General features: G+C 40.7%; 1 protein-coding gene across 8 annotated transcripts in view; it reads left to right on the forward strand.

The window, feature by feature from the left end:
- Window positions 1-1,546: 1,546 nt before the first annotated feature.
- The window catches only part of SVIL (supervillin), a gene marked incomplete in the record, with an annotated part of 2,930,183 nt that continues 2,916,446 nt past the window's right edge, over window positions 1,547-15,283 (forward strand). For 7 of the 8 annotated variants that reach the window (XM_044066681.1, XM_044066680.1, XM_044066686.1 and 4 more), the window contains 1 exon segment: window positions 1,547-1,685. 8 annotated transcript variants of the gene reach the window in all.

Consider the following 15,283-nt stretch of genomic DNA (forward strand, 5'->3'; position numbering starts at 1 on the left):
CGTTTTATGCAGATCCCCAAAATAAAGGGAAAAGATTTTGCACACTTTAGATTTATTATTTGAGCAGGACTAAGTTTTTAGGCAGTCTCAGCAGTTGTTTGTTTCTTTTGCTTTGAGTTCTCAGGGCAAGCCTGTGTCAAAACAAACTATTTCTAGGTGGATTGGGTTTTGCATTGCATTTTGTTATTCCCATCATGGCAGGAGATTCCAGCTGGGATTAGGCCTCATTCCACTAGGGCTACTGCCACTTCAACAGCTTTTTAAGGGGTGGCAACTAAGGATATTTTGGAGGCAGCTACTTGGAGTTCAGTGCATACTTACCACCTTCCTCTCTACTCTAAGTCTAGGGCTGGTTTTGCCACAGCTATTTTGCAAGGCATGTTATCAGCTCCTGCTTCCTTATGATTTGCCAGCCTCCCTTACCTCTGCTTTGGGATTCTACCAGTTAGGACTGCAGCAATGTGGAATGAAGAACATAGTACAGTTTTGTACCTACCATAAATGGATAAAGAGGATCCACATTGCTGCAGTCAACCCCCCTCCCTCCTTCCCTCTGTGTTTAGGGGTGGTTGTGTAGGTGAGGTTATATTCTGCTAATTTTGTATATTTTTGTATATATATATATATATTTTGGTGCAGATATTTTGGGAGTTTTGGTTTTGGCCTTATCTTTCAGGGTCTTCTGACATCTGGGGCAAGAAAAGACTGAGGATATGACGTCGGTCATAGTGTCTGAATGCATTTGGACTGGCGTCAGTCTAATATCCCCTGATCGCCAGCCATAGTCTCTTTTGGTATTAGGGCCGACTGGACAGCGGACTACCCAATAATTAGGACTGCAGCAATGTGGATCAACATCTACATTTATGGTAGGTACAAAACTGTACTTTGTCCAACTGGGAAAAATGTTTATATATCTGATAATACCTCATATTTATATAAACATGCATTTTACAATCATTTTGTTGACGCTGTGTTTTTAGTATGGTCTGGTGGTGGTAAATCTTTGAGTTTGTTAATAAATTACAAGCTACCACTACTTATTTGATATGGATTGTTCTAGTACAAGTATTAAATATCTAGACATAAATTTGAAATTTAATGATTAAATGTATACACCGATATAGATAGAGGTACAGACACTAGGTTCCTACACTCGAATAGTATGCATCCATGACATACTTATAAATGTATTGTCAAAAAGCCAGTTACTTTGGGTGAGTTGACTAAATACAGAAGACAATTTAAACGAGATGGAAATTATGGCTAATGATTTCTGTACTAGGGACTATGATGAAAGGTTAGTAATAAATAGTACGGACTGTAGATCAATGTGTGTGTATGTACCTTCAAGAAGCTATCCAAGGGCTTGCACAAGTGTATAAATACTGAGTATGTGCAATCTGGACTGCCATTTTATAGCAAGCCGTTGAGATGTAAGCATGTATGCAAGGTCTGTCTGTTAGCTAGTTCGCTTGTATCTTACGATGCTGTTATCCATCCTGATGTGTTTGTGTATTAAAGCATCTAAGTGAAAAATACCCCGCTTACTTGTCATCTGTACGAGAGATGAGCGACACCGACTGTTATGCAAGAACGTGTGACGATAGGAGGTACTGTCAGCCATGCAAGGAGAAGTGGGGCAATGGATGTATAACATGCCAGCACAGCTAGGTGGAATTTGTGTAAGTAATTATATGTCATTTGTATATCAAACTGATTTGTACAGATTCCTGTGCTGAAAATGTATTTGTGAGGTTTGCTTATGTTTAAAATGTATCAACAGTGTGCCCTGCTGGAAGGAAATGAAATGTACGTATATTGTTGTAACCAAATTAAATGTATGTGTTTCAACAGAGGAATGGAGGAGAAGGTTAATCTCAAACTAAAAATATATCTGAAATTAAATTACTTTATGGGATAAGCCATAAAGATGTTATCCCACAGTTTTGAATGGAGCGAGAGACATAATGTCTTTGCTACAGAATAGGTTGTAGGACCTGTAGGAAGATTGGAATGGTTTTATTGTTTTATGGCTTCCAGATGCTTTACTACAACTTAACTAATGGCCTTGTGTATTCTAGCACATAGGTGCTAAACTCTGGCAGCCTCTAGTAATGGGTGTAGTGCGGGAAAGAGATGACCAGATCTGTTAGTCATTCTGTAAGCCAGAAATTAAATTTAGGTATTAGGTGATGGCTGTCAGCATTCTGTATTCTATCTTGGATCTGATGAGGACCACTCACCCACATTATCTTGCCTTACTCTCAGTAAGTAGGAACAGTAATGATTTAGTCAAGAAATTATAGTGAGAATAGTTGAGCATTGTTTTTCTGTAACTGTGTGACTCTTTCCAGCTGTTATTTTTAATATTTCCTCTGACTGAAACTCTGGTGTTTACTGTAAATAAATATTTAGTATGTTAATGTTCTTTTATTTATTCTTAAATATGCTTAAACTTTTCATTGAGACTGGTCCTTTTTAGAAAATATTTAAGTTTTGAGAGTATTTGCACATATTTATTTGGTGGTAACTCTGGCTACAAAGCCTGGCTATTTGGTTGACATTGCCATTTGTATTAATAATTTCACTCAGTATAATTGGGTACCCTTACAAGAGCCATAGGTAGCTGGCTTTGTAGTACCTGGTGCGCATAGCTCTCAACCTTCCATGTCCAAAATGAGGAACACTAGCCCTCATAATGTGGAACAAATGGGCAAAATGTGGAATATTATACTAATGGCTTACTAACAACTTCAACTAGGAAGGCCATAGGATGGTTAAAATAAACTGGTTTTACTTATAAAGAAAGTCTTTTAATGAATTAATGATTCACTTTTATTTGCAATGGATTTCACTTTAAAAAAAAATCCTAACACTGAATGTGTGACAGTCTTTCAATGTGGAACTTTGAGGAACTTCGAGGAACAAGAACTTTTTAAGACCCCAAATGAGGTATGTTCCTCATAATGAGGTACACTTGAGAGGTATGCAGGCTGGTGGCAGTGATAACTACCTTGTAGTCTGGGCAGAAGGGGGCAGAGCTAGTAAACATGTGCCTACTTTTCCCAGGTGTGTGTGTCAGCTACTTGGAGCAAGGACATGAAGCAGTGGTTTCGCAGAGAGAGTGGTGGAGGACTTGGCTTGGGCACTCTGCTAAGGATTTAACTCTGAAGCTGTGCCAGTTGGGAGTCTTAATGAGGACCTGGGGGGAGAGAGAGAGAGAAACCAGACCCGGGCTAGGTGTGTTCCCTGTGTGCTTTTAACAGAAATTGTGCTTGATGCAGAGAGGTCTGCATTTGGAAATACTGAGTGTATTCATTTGTATTCCAAGTGAACGTCCCTGTCCAGTGTCAATTGTGAGGATTCAGGTTCCTTGATTACTGGCATGTAGTGGGGATGTCACAGAGCATGACAAAATTGGTCAGCCATGTTTCTGTGTGTGTAGTAATGTCACTCATAATACACAGAAAAAAAGGAAGATGCCTATATTATGAAGTACGGCTGCCATACCAGTTCAGAATATTAAGAATTGGAATATTTTAAGATCCAATACTGAAATTCAGAAAGTAGGTGATGTACCTATTTTTGTTCATAAAAGAGAGAGAAACCTTGAACAACAATTGTTATAAGGAACTGGCAAAGAATAATACAATAACTTTCAATAAGATGTGTACTGTACCCTGTCATAATTGTGTATACTGTAAAAATATAACTCAGGATGGTAATTTTTTACATCCCACCACCAAAATTAATAGTTTTAAGGCTTCAGCTACATTATACTGAAAATGTATATCTTGTAAATTGCATCTGCTGTAATAATTTTTATATAGGGAAAACGAGTCAAAAATTAAAGGATAGTGGATGCTCACATCTTTCTGAAATTTGCAGAGCTACAGAAACTAATGCACATTTCAAAGACATTTCTGAGAGGGGAAATGCTTTTAAGTTTAGAGTGCTGCATAGATTAACACTTAAATGTGGTAGTCACATCACCAACATCACTGAACTGGCCAAATACAAATGGTTTATTTCAGAGCAGATGTGTTACCAGAGCTAAATACCATGAATAGTGTTACACCTGTTTTAAAACTAAGACGATGTATCATCTAAGGCATTATAATAACATTTATCATTTTTTATTTTTATTTCTGGGCACTGCAATACTTCAGCTATTGAAAGATGTATAAATGATTGTCGTGATGACTTTGAATGTTTCTAACTGGCTGCTTTAACTTTTAAAAAGTATCACATTTTTAATTCAACAATTTTGATGCATTGAGAAAGAGCTTCTTGCTCAAAAGCTTTGCTTTTTATGTTTGTTACATTTTTTCATTAAATGCACTTGATGGTCAAAGTTTAGTTTTTCATTCTTGGATTTTATGTTCTTTACTGAACTTCATTTAACTGCTGTGGATTAGCTGGTTATATTTTATATGTTTCTCCAGTGACAACAAAAGAAAAGGAAGAGGATACAGAAACTCCAAAGTTAAAGGAGCCTGTTAAAGATGAGAGAAGGTTATGGATAAACCTAAAAAATGATCCCCGGATCCAACAGTCTCAGGTCCTGCACCAAAAATGCTGAAGCCCTCAAATCTGAAACCTCTGATCCAGTCTCCTTCTCCATCCAAACTCTCTGCTCCAGATCCAATGAATCCTCTGCTCCATTAACCTATTCAACAAAGGTACAATACTTCATCACTAATGTCTTTCAGATCTGCTCGTTTGGGAGATTCCCCAAAGCTGACGTCAGCAGGGTAATTCAGAAATTCCTGCAGATGCAAATACATTTGTGGACCTCGCAACTCTGTCCTCCCACATTTGACTCTGTTCATCAAACTTGACTTCGGATATGAAGGTCCCTGGAGTGCCGTTGTTGACAATACTGCCATTCACTTAGACTGTGACAGCAACTCAGTCTTTCTTGACTCTGGCCCTTTCCAATCAAATTGAGAGTCACAGGAGAAGCTTCTAAGCCACTGTTCAGGGAGAGGATTTGAGTTGGTTGTTGGAGCTGTCCCTTTCACTTGGAGTGTTGGCTTTCAGCAGCTTGGCTCTGATGTCGACCTCAGACTTGAGAAGGGCTGGAGCTGGTCTCTCTCTCCATTCCACTTATCAGAGAGACTTCCTCGGCTATCTCATCCTTGGTCTTTGAGACTTTCCATCCAGTCCTGTCATAATTGAGAGAAGAGCTGGCTCCATCACTTTCGGATCCAACCTGACCAAGTTTATTCTGCTCTGGAATCTGCTCCTCCTCATCCACAGGGACAGCCAGTCCCCAAACTTCTGGGGGAAGTACTCTGAGTTTCAGTCTGATTTAGATGCCAGATATTCTCCAATGACTGGTGCATAGAAAACGCACAACAAAACAAAGCACTTGGATTCTTCACCAAAATCCCTTAAAAGACACTGATTTGGATGAAGGGCTGGGCAAGGTTCCCCTAGATCTCACCCCCTGGAGATATCTACTTCAGAAAAATTCTAGAACTGGTCAAATAGAAGGGGATGTGATCCACAGATATGGCTTCCCTGGAAGAATTCACATTTCTGGAGGCTTTGAGGGCTGGCCGTTCTACATCCTGAATGGTCCCTCCCCCCGATGCACTCATTGATTTAATGTCTGAATGAGCTTTCAAGGAACCTGACATAGCAGAGCATATATCCAAAAATTCTGATAAGATTCTATCCAAAAGACAATCTCACTGGAGTAAGGGTTCTCCTGTGGATGCCATTGTCATTGCGGCAACCACAAAGAAAAATCTCTGAGTAGAGTTAATCTGTCCATCCCCCTAACATGGAGTTTATGGCCTTGACAGATTTGGAAAATGAATGCATGCTTTCGTGACATTTTCTTCGAAAGTTGAACTACGTGGCTCATATCCGGTGCCAAAGAAATGACTAATTCTCCTTCAGGTAATTTGCCATTGGATGTCCAGAAGACACTGGAATCCTAGTTTTCCACCCCATCTTCTATTTCAAATGTCTCCATGTGTCCTCTCTCTAATGCACCTGATAGGACAGCCAGAACAGCAGGCACTGGTGTAGCCTTGCGCCTCCATGCCTGGATGTGGTTAATTTATGCGGGGGGCTTTAAGACATCCTTCATCTTTGCTCCTTTTGATTGTACTACCCTGTTGGGCCCAAAATACAGACTCACTAATGAGAAGTGAATAAGACTGTGTCTGCCTTTGGAATCTGTTTCCCCACTCCTCAGAGGATTTTTCCCAGAAATCAGTGAGGAGGGGACAAAGTGTGGTTACAGAAATCACAAGGTCCTACCCAGGTGCTTATTTTGACAGACCTCCCTGCAGCAAGAGAGAGGCAGTTTTAATGGACATCTCCCCAGAGGCAGAAGTGGACCCTAAAACCAAGGATGGTCCTTTTTCTGAGAAATACTTCCAGTGCACTTGAAGTGTTGCCGGCCGCTGCACTCGAGTCTGTCAGTGGAGTGCCCATCCCTACACCCACAAACCTCTTTGGGCCATCACTTCAGATTTTTTGTGTTAAGGATAATCCAAGATTATTCAATTCCATTTCTAACAATGCTTCAGGCCAAAGTAAGTATTCCCTTCGTACCACCTACTCAGTTGTAATCATCCAGCAGGTCCCTCCAGACCAAATAAGATTGTCTACTCCAGGTTCTTTTTAGCTTAAAACAAAAAAAAAAAGACTGGACCTAAGGCCAATATTGGACCCAAGCCACTTAAACCAATATGTGAAACAGACAAAATTCCAGATCGTCATGGTGCAGCCCATTTTGCCTCTACTTAAAAAAAAGACAACTGAATGTGCTGTATTGATTTCCAGGATGCCGATTTTCACACAAGATGCACTCCAGGAGATTCCGTTTTTTTTTTTTGTTTTGTTTTATTATTATAATTTTTTTTCCACTGGGAGTCTATCATTTTTAATTCAAAGCACTTGCCCCATGGAGACACTAGCAACCCCCCCCCCCCCAAGGTGGTTACCGAGTACATGGCAGCAGTAACTGCTCATCTCTGCCTGGAAGGGTTCCAGGTGTTCCCATACCTAGATAATTGGCTCCTTAACATTCTGACTAAGGATCCACTAATTCTGCAAAGGAGTTTCTTACCCCAGTTACTTAACTGGGAATTATGTTGAACAGACAGAAGAGCCAGTTGTCAACTCATCAGAATCTGGAATTCTTTGGCTGCCATCTAAACACTATAACTCAGATAGCCACCTTACTTCTGCACAGGTTTCATTCAATCTGCCAAATAACATCAAGTTCTAGGTGGGCCTTCCACCACAGCATATTTGATTCTAAGACTATTAGAACTGATGGCTTCAGCAATCATTCTAGTTCCCATGTTTAGATTTCATATGAGAGTTCTGCAGTGGACTCAGTCCAGTGGTCTCAATGTTTTCACCCCTTCAGCACTCCAGTCAAGTTGATCACGTTATTAAGAGCCCACATAGAATGTTGAATCTCATCAGCATTGGCAACAGATCACCTTTTTTCTCCACTCTCATGTATAGCAGTAGTTACCAGAGATATGTTTCTGGGTAAGCAGGGACAGTATAAGGGGAAGGCTGTTCAAAGTACAAGAACATCCTTGGAGACTAATTTATACATCCGTGTTCCTCTAAATGAGAGCAGCCCTTTTGGTGTTGCATGCAGTGCAAGACTGTCTTCCAGTAAGTGGGATTGCAGTCCAGATGGACGTTAGTGGTCTGATGCATCAGCAAACAAGGGGGAACCATGTCTTAACTATTATGTTGAGAGGCAGTGAATGTTAGGCAATGGCCAACGTCTTCCCATCATTTTCTGATGGCATTGCACATTCTGGGGACATCCAGTGTACTAGCAGATAAATTGAGCAGGTGCTTTCATTTGACTCAATAGTGTTCCCTTCATTCAACAGTAGAGAGCAAAATCTTTAGTCACTGAGCCAACCTTGCTGTGACCAGTTTGCCTGCTATTTGAATAACAAAGTGCAGCAGTTACTTTGCGCTGATCCCTCCACAGGGTCAGTCACCAAGTGTTCTAATCTACAGCTGGCCCCCAGGTCTCCTCTGTGCATTTCTTCCTTTACCTCTATTTCTAAAATTAATTCAGAAAGCCATAAGGGTCCTTGCCTCATACTGGCCATGACCGGTATGATTCCTTTATCCCTAGTCCCAATTGTTCAATCCACCCTGGACTGTATCCCACCATCTGGTCCCTAATCTCTCATCATTCTGGACATCCTTTCTGGATTTAGACTCTGAAGTTAACTGCTTGGTAACTCCAATTCTAGTGATTGCCAAGGACCCAAAGTTTATAGAAATTGGTGTTCATATTCTTTCTGCTTCACAGAAATTGAACACTAGAAAATATATTAAAGCAAATGGATAAGATTTTCTTTCTATGCTTTGGGGAAAGGTTTAGATAATTTTTCAACACCCCTTCCCTCTGTTCTAGAGTTTCCATCTGAACTTTTTCAAAAAGGTTTGTTTTCAACTACATTCAACTGGCATCTCAAATTTTCAAATAGATCACAAGACTCCTATAGCTGCTTTATAGGTATATAAAGGCTTTCTTAAAGGAGCCTTTCTTCTTTATCCACCCATTTGAGATCCTGTCCCTCCTTGTGACATCACAGTGATGCTCCAGGCTATCAGACTGTCTCACTTTGGACCAGCAGACTCAGTAGATATTGTTTTTGACATGGAAAACTGTCTTTTTAGATGCACTCACTTCTAAGAGGATTTCAGAACTTCAAGCTGTTTTATGTAAACCACCTTACTTGTTTTTTCATAATGACAGAGTATTTCTTAAAATGAGTCTTTCATTCCTAAGGTGTCCCACATAAATCAAACCATCATTTGCTTGTATTCTTTTCAAAATATTCACAAAGGAGAATGCACACACTGCCCACTTGATGTTCATAGACAACTCAGATTTTATTTACATAGAGTAAAGATCTTCAGGTAGGCGGATCAATTATTTGTTGCATTCTCTAAATCTAAGCTGAAACAAAAGTTTGTTTCCAAGATCAATAAGAAAAAAGTGGGGTAAACGCCAATAGTCGAGCAAGTCCTCCTTAAAAAAATACCTGTAGTCCAAGATGTTAATACAAGCAGTGTAATGAACTCCTCCAAGAAATCTTTGGAGGCATCTGAGATGGATTCTGCTGGCAAAGTTAGATTAAAGGAAGTGTTCCCCCTGACTGTTCTACTTTGAGCTCAGTTCTACCTGAGAAAATTGCAAAATCCTTGAATCGGATTGCTTCCTTGGATCCAACTTTTTAAACCAAGGTGTTTGATCTCACTGTTCCTTCAGTTCTGCCTCTCTCCAAATCAGTCTCCATGCCAGAGGTTAGCTAGATATTCCTTGGAGCCTATCTCCTTAAGGCTCCATTCACCTTTCTTAAGGAGGCAACTCAACAGAGGTCTAGACCTCCCTCAACCTCTTCATCCCTCAGATCATTTAGGAGCTCGACAGAAGCAGATATGGACAGGATAATGAGAGAGGTTCTTAGAACCTGTGTTCAGTTGGGAGTCGTCCCGACTGCGTTTCCTATTGGATCCATGAACCAACCACCAGTTCAATCCCAAATTTTGACTCCTCCTGTAATCAACCTGGTCCCTGGTTTTGGAGTCTGGACCCAGAAATCCTGAGCTGTCTGTGTTCGATCATAAGGCCTGGCCTTAGTCAACTCTGACACCTTCTCTGATCCAGAAGGCTACAACTCTTTTGAAGCTGGAATGATCTCAGAGCCGAAGTGTCGGGGGATATGAGTTTGACTCCAATGCGTTTGGAGCCATCCCTTCTCCTCAAAGCCTCTGCTGGACAGCTCTGCTCTGATCTGTACATTGAGGCATGGTACTGGGGATGCTTGCAGCCATCCTGGGCCAGGTGGCTTTGGCTCCTATCAGGTCAGTTCTTTGTTCCCCATGGCCTCTATGGTTTGAGGTAGTGGAGAGAAGATTTTTCACCACCATGGACAAGATATCCTTTCCCCTGGGGTCCGCCCCCTCACAGCTGCCTACTTAGAGTCCTGAGCTGTAAGAGCTAAGCCTGTGTTTGTTCACATTCTTAGACTTTTTGATGAAAGAAGAATTTATTTTGCTGGTGGAGTGCAGTTGCTAACATTTTATGTATCTGGAAAGCCTGTCACAGCTAGATCTAATGGGTGGGGATTAGGATCTGTTAGTAAAGTAGATGTCTAAAGGAACAAAAAATGTGATTGTCAGCCCCTTGGAGGTTTAGAGGGATAAAGCCCTGACTATGGCCCAGCCAACCTGGGTTTGATTAGCAGCTTGGTTGACTGACTGAGCAGCAGAGAAGGGATGGGCATGCCCATCCTATGTAGGAGGACACTTGTTGACATATTCCTGGGGGGGGGTCAAAAGAATGCTGTACCTATCAGACGTAAAAACCATAGGCATGGTGGGTATGAAAAGTAAAGTGGGGTTGATGCCTCGCCCCAAAGGAAGCACAGATAAGCTAAGCCACCATGACACCATCAGGACCTGCAACCAGCTGTGGCAAAACAAAGTAAGATGGGAGATTTGGAGAGAAGCTGGTAGGCCCACTGTGGATGTTTGGAACTGGAGGCCATCTGGTAACAATAAGGTCCAAGGTAGACCAATAAATGTTTGAGTGTCGCAACTTTTTTCTAAATTCCTTCAGTTTCCCTACACAGTTGAATTAGGAGAATGCTTCCTTTCTCACCCTTCTCAATCAGCTTCTTTGCTCTTCTTTCCAGAAGGTCTTTTAGTGAAGAGTAAAATCTAAAGCTTAAGTAACTGGGAACATATTTCTGTAGTATACTGTTTTAAAGAATTGGATTAAGTATCTTTCTCTTTTAATAACCCAGTGCAGTACTGGCCATATGCCATATATCTCAGTTTCTCTTTCATGTGCCAAATCTTGTACTTTTCAGAATAAAAGTGTATACATACTGTTTATTGTAGATCTAATACAGGGTGTTTATTATGTAGTAGCAGCATACGGTACATGTAATTTAACAACATCCAAACAAGTCTTATTCAGGTTATTTCCTTTTCTCTGTAGTAGTAGAAGTAAGACATGCATGGTTTTCTGTAGTTTTTGGACGTTTACTGACTTTTAAATATCTATACTCACTCTTCTGAGTATTTCAACTGAACTGCCTAGAAAGCATCTCTCATAATACCAAAACACTGCAAGTTTCCTGCAAATTCTACTCTCCACTTTAACATTGGTTCCCAAGCCTCATACCATCTAATCAAGATCTGTTTTTGGTACCAGATTTTGTTCCACACATACTGTAGCATGCATCATCCTTATCAGTGCTTTGATGTGAAGGTTATTTCACGGAGTTCATTTGTATCATTCACTGAGACATTCATTTCAATTGAAACTGCATATAAAAAGAGAATACTGTATTTATGTAGAATTTATTCTGGAAAAAATATTTTTATGAAGTGCCTGTTACAACTTTACCTGAAGTTCTTGAACTGGGTTTTGCTGCTTTGATTTATGAATCCAGTAATATAGTATGCAAAAAATACTATAATGATCACTACAACTAATATAGCAACTACAAAGTAATTTTTCTTAATCTGGTAAATAAACTTGCAGTTTTAATTTTTACCACTAGGTGTTATTTGAGCATTCAGGTCCTAGTAATTACATGAGAATCTTCTGTATTGAAGTCTCTCAACTTTGATTTAATTAAACTGGGAAATTCTTTAACACCTCTTATAAGTGGCATTACATATTCTGTGCATCAAGATCCATACTAATTTGTTTTTTTTTTATCCGTACTATATGTATCTTAAAGCACGAGTACCATATGATGTATTCATTTGTTTCTGTAAATGTCTAGGTACATTTGTTAAAGATAACTAATAATTATGTATATTTACCTTTTAAATCTGTGTGCCATAATAGTAGAAGTACATTTACTAAAACCTATGATGTGATGTCCCATCTCGCCTTCAATCTTCACTGGTTGGGTTCGGAACCGATCCTCAGTTCCGACTCGGCCATATGCAAAAGCTCAAGGTTTTCCACTGGCTCATGGCTGTATCCCTATCCGATCATACCCTAGGAGAGCTCCCCAGATCTCGTTTGCCGCTAAACATATTGGATGCTTCCATTTTGGCTCTGGCTAAGTTGGAAAAATTTTCCTTGCTTATTAATATACTTTGTATTTTGGCTGTTTACTAAATCTCTAATCACTAATCATCTAGTTATTTAGAGTATTTGCTCTTGTGCTTTGCTTCTGGCTATCGTTTTTATTTGCTAGGCCTGTGTTAACTCCCTATTCCGGCTTAAATTAAGTGTCTAAAGCCTGTTTGTAGTTAGAGGGCTTTCTTTACTATCTTTTCTTTCTTATTTACATTCTTGTTTAATTTAGTGTGTTGTAAAGAAAATTATTTACTTCTTGAGTTAGAGGGCTGCTGTTTCCTTTTTGTTAGAGGACTACCTGTCTCCCCCCCCCCCTTTTTCTTTGACCAGGCAGCTTCATTTTTAGTTAGAGAACTGCCACCCCTTTCCCTTTTTTTATGCTGTAGTTATGCTTGAAAAAAAGTTTACATACACACACACACACATACATATATATATATATATATATAGAGAGAGAGAGAGAGTACAGTGATAGCATTGGGTTTTCTGCTATACTGTTAATGTACCTTTCTTATATTTGTTTTTGTTGACTGTTGCATACTAATTATGTGTAAAGAACATAAGGAAACCAAACCCTCTGGGTTCAAAACGTGTGTGAAGTGTAGCCAGAAAATGTCCATCATGGATGGCCACACTATTTGTGTGTACTGCTTTGGAGCATTACATCTGCCAGAATCTTGTTCCATTTACCACTCTTTCAGTTCTAGAGTGCTGTTTGAAAGGAAGAAAAAACTTATAGTGAGAAGATTGCTGAAGTCCCCCTTCACTGAAGTGCTAGGAGGAGGTCAGGGCACTTCAAAATTGACCAATTCTCCTTCCTCGAAGTCTGATAAATTTGAAAAAAGGTCTCTTCCTCCTGGCCAATTGGAGCCAGCAAAAAAACTAACCAAAGTTGCATCTCTGGACCCGAAGATAGCTGGGCCTGGAAAATCTCCATCAGCGGCTCCATCCTCATCAGTGCCGATAGAGTTTTAATTATGGAGCCAGCCCCTGGAATTGGTAATGGTCTCTCATACTTTAAGATCACCTCTGCTGCAAGCAGTCAGATCTCCTGCCCCATCCTCTCGGACCTCCAGGTGTCTGTCTGATGATGACATGGATTGTGTGATGTGGAGACTTTTAAGGACACCTGCGCTGGCCAAACTGCTGTCCGCTCCAACCCAGAGGGATTCAGAACTGATCAAGTCCACCCCTTTGACATAGATTCCTCCTCCGAGCCGACTTGGGACCTTGGAGCTGGAATGTCTGCAACTGATTGGAGTGGAACCGTCGCTGCCAAGACCTATTCTGGTATCTTTGGGCCCAACATCTCATCTGACATCCTCTGTTCCATCTGAACTCGAGGAGTCTAGGAGCTGATGCTGTCCGGTCGGGTCCAGGGTGGAGAGTCTGATTGGGCATTTGTCTGATCCAAAGTGCCTCTCGGGGCTTCGGCGCTTGTGAGCTCAGCTCCTACATCGGCATTGGAGAAAACCCCCTTGGTTCTGGGAATGTCTTCTGGCTCTTCAGAGCCGGAGGTGTCATTGGATTGGGGAGGGGTGCTTTCAAGGTGATTAGGACAATGCTGTCTCCACAGACAGCTCCACTCTTGGGTCCTGACATTCTTCCCCCAAAGGCACCGGTGTCTGCTCTGCACTACACCATCAACAGACACTTGGAGACCCTAGGCCTCAGGATGCCCCATTGGGTGAAATCTTGTCTTCTGAAACCTCTCTAGTATACCCTTCTTGTAAGAGACTTTGCAAGAGGAAGCATTTAGACTCCCCAGAGGAGTCTGTCACTTGTGATACAGATCTTTGAGTCGGAAGGGTCCCTGAAATCCTAGAAATCCTTAGCGAGGAGGCTAGAAGCCCATCAACCCTTCTGAGAAGAAGTTTGTATACCTGAAGGCTTTCGAGTCTCACCCTTCCGCCACTTGGGTGCCTCCGCCTTTCGACAAAGTCATGGAATTAGTCGAAAGATGTGGGAGTCTCTAGACTCAGTGGAACCTGTTCCTTGGGAGCCAAACAATTTTATTACTGAGTGAAAAATCCAAGAGCAGACCACCATGAGATGTTAAAGAATTTTTTCAAAAAAATCTAAATCACAAAGCTTTTAATATAAAAAACAAACTAAAACGTGAACATGAAACAGAGCTCAACTGTAGATGAACGCTTTCAGCTTTTCAGCCTTCATCAGATCTATACCAAGAGCTCCATTCACTGGTTTAAAACGAATTCTCATCCAGTCAGCAGCCTAACTCAAGTTCCTATGTGAGTTGTCTTCCAATGGCACACAGACACCTCCTCTTTCCACCAATTAACAACCATAGGCAGTAACTAAAATTCCTTGATTCTTTCATTAAGAAATCTAATTCATTGGTGGGTAATAAACCCTTAAATGAAAATGAGGCATATATAACTTGAGCACAAACATCTTTCACTTAAACCAAGTCCCTTGCACTCGGCATCTCGGATTCAGTCCCTGTTTTGATTACCTTCCCGTATCAAGCATGAAGGGACAGCTGATCATCCAACCAAATAAAAATGGACACACAATGTCATAACATATCTATCCTATGAACAGGCGTCTATTTTTCAAAAGTGGTTTCAGTGGTACTACATTGTTGATTCCTGGGTATCTGTCTGCTCTGAGGTTTATGATCCATTCTGTCACACGTACCTTTGTTAGATTTCTCAGACAACCCCCACGATCGTTTCCAGAGCATCCAGAACCATAAAACTGAAAGAATGACCAGGAGATAGTATAACATGATTTGCCGATGCATTTCTCTTATCACCATTTGATATATCTCGTAGATGCTGCATGATTTTCATCTTGAAAAGCTGGTTAGTCTTGCCTACATAAAAAGCTGTACAGTCTCTGCAGGTAGCAAGATAAACTAGATTTTGCGAAAGGTTGCATAACCTGAATAAAAGTAGGATTTATTGGGGCTTTTTTTTGGATGGCTATCTAAACAAGGAGCTGTTTGAATTTTTCAGGGTGGAGCATCCCACTATACCCACAATTAGTGAGTTGCCCAAGATATGTAAGGATCGGCATAACCCTCCATTACAACATTGTTTCGGGACATGGTTAGACAACAGAACCATTGTCGATATACGTTGAAACTTTGAAACAATATTTGAAACATGCAGAGCTGGTATTAAGGGATACGGG

Source organism: Protopterus annectens, chromosome 3.part1, assembly GCF_019279795.1.
Source record: "Protopterus annectens isolate FY-2018-M chromosome 3.part1, PAN1.0, whole genome shotgun sequence".
NCBI lineage: Eukaryota > Metazoa > Chordata > Ceratodontiformes > Protopteridae > Protopterus > Protopterus annectens.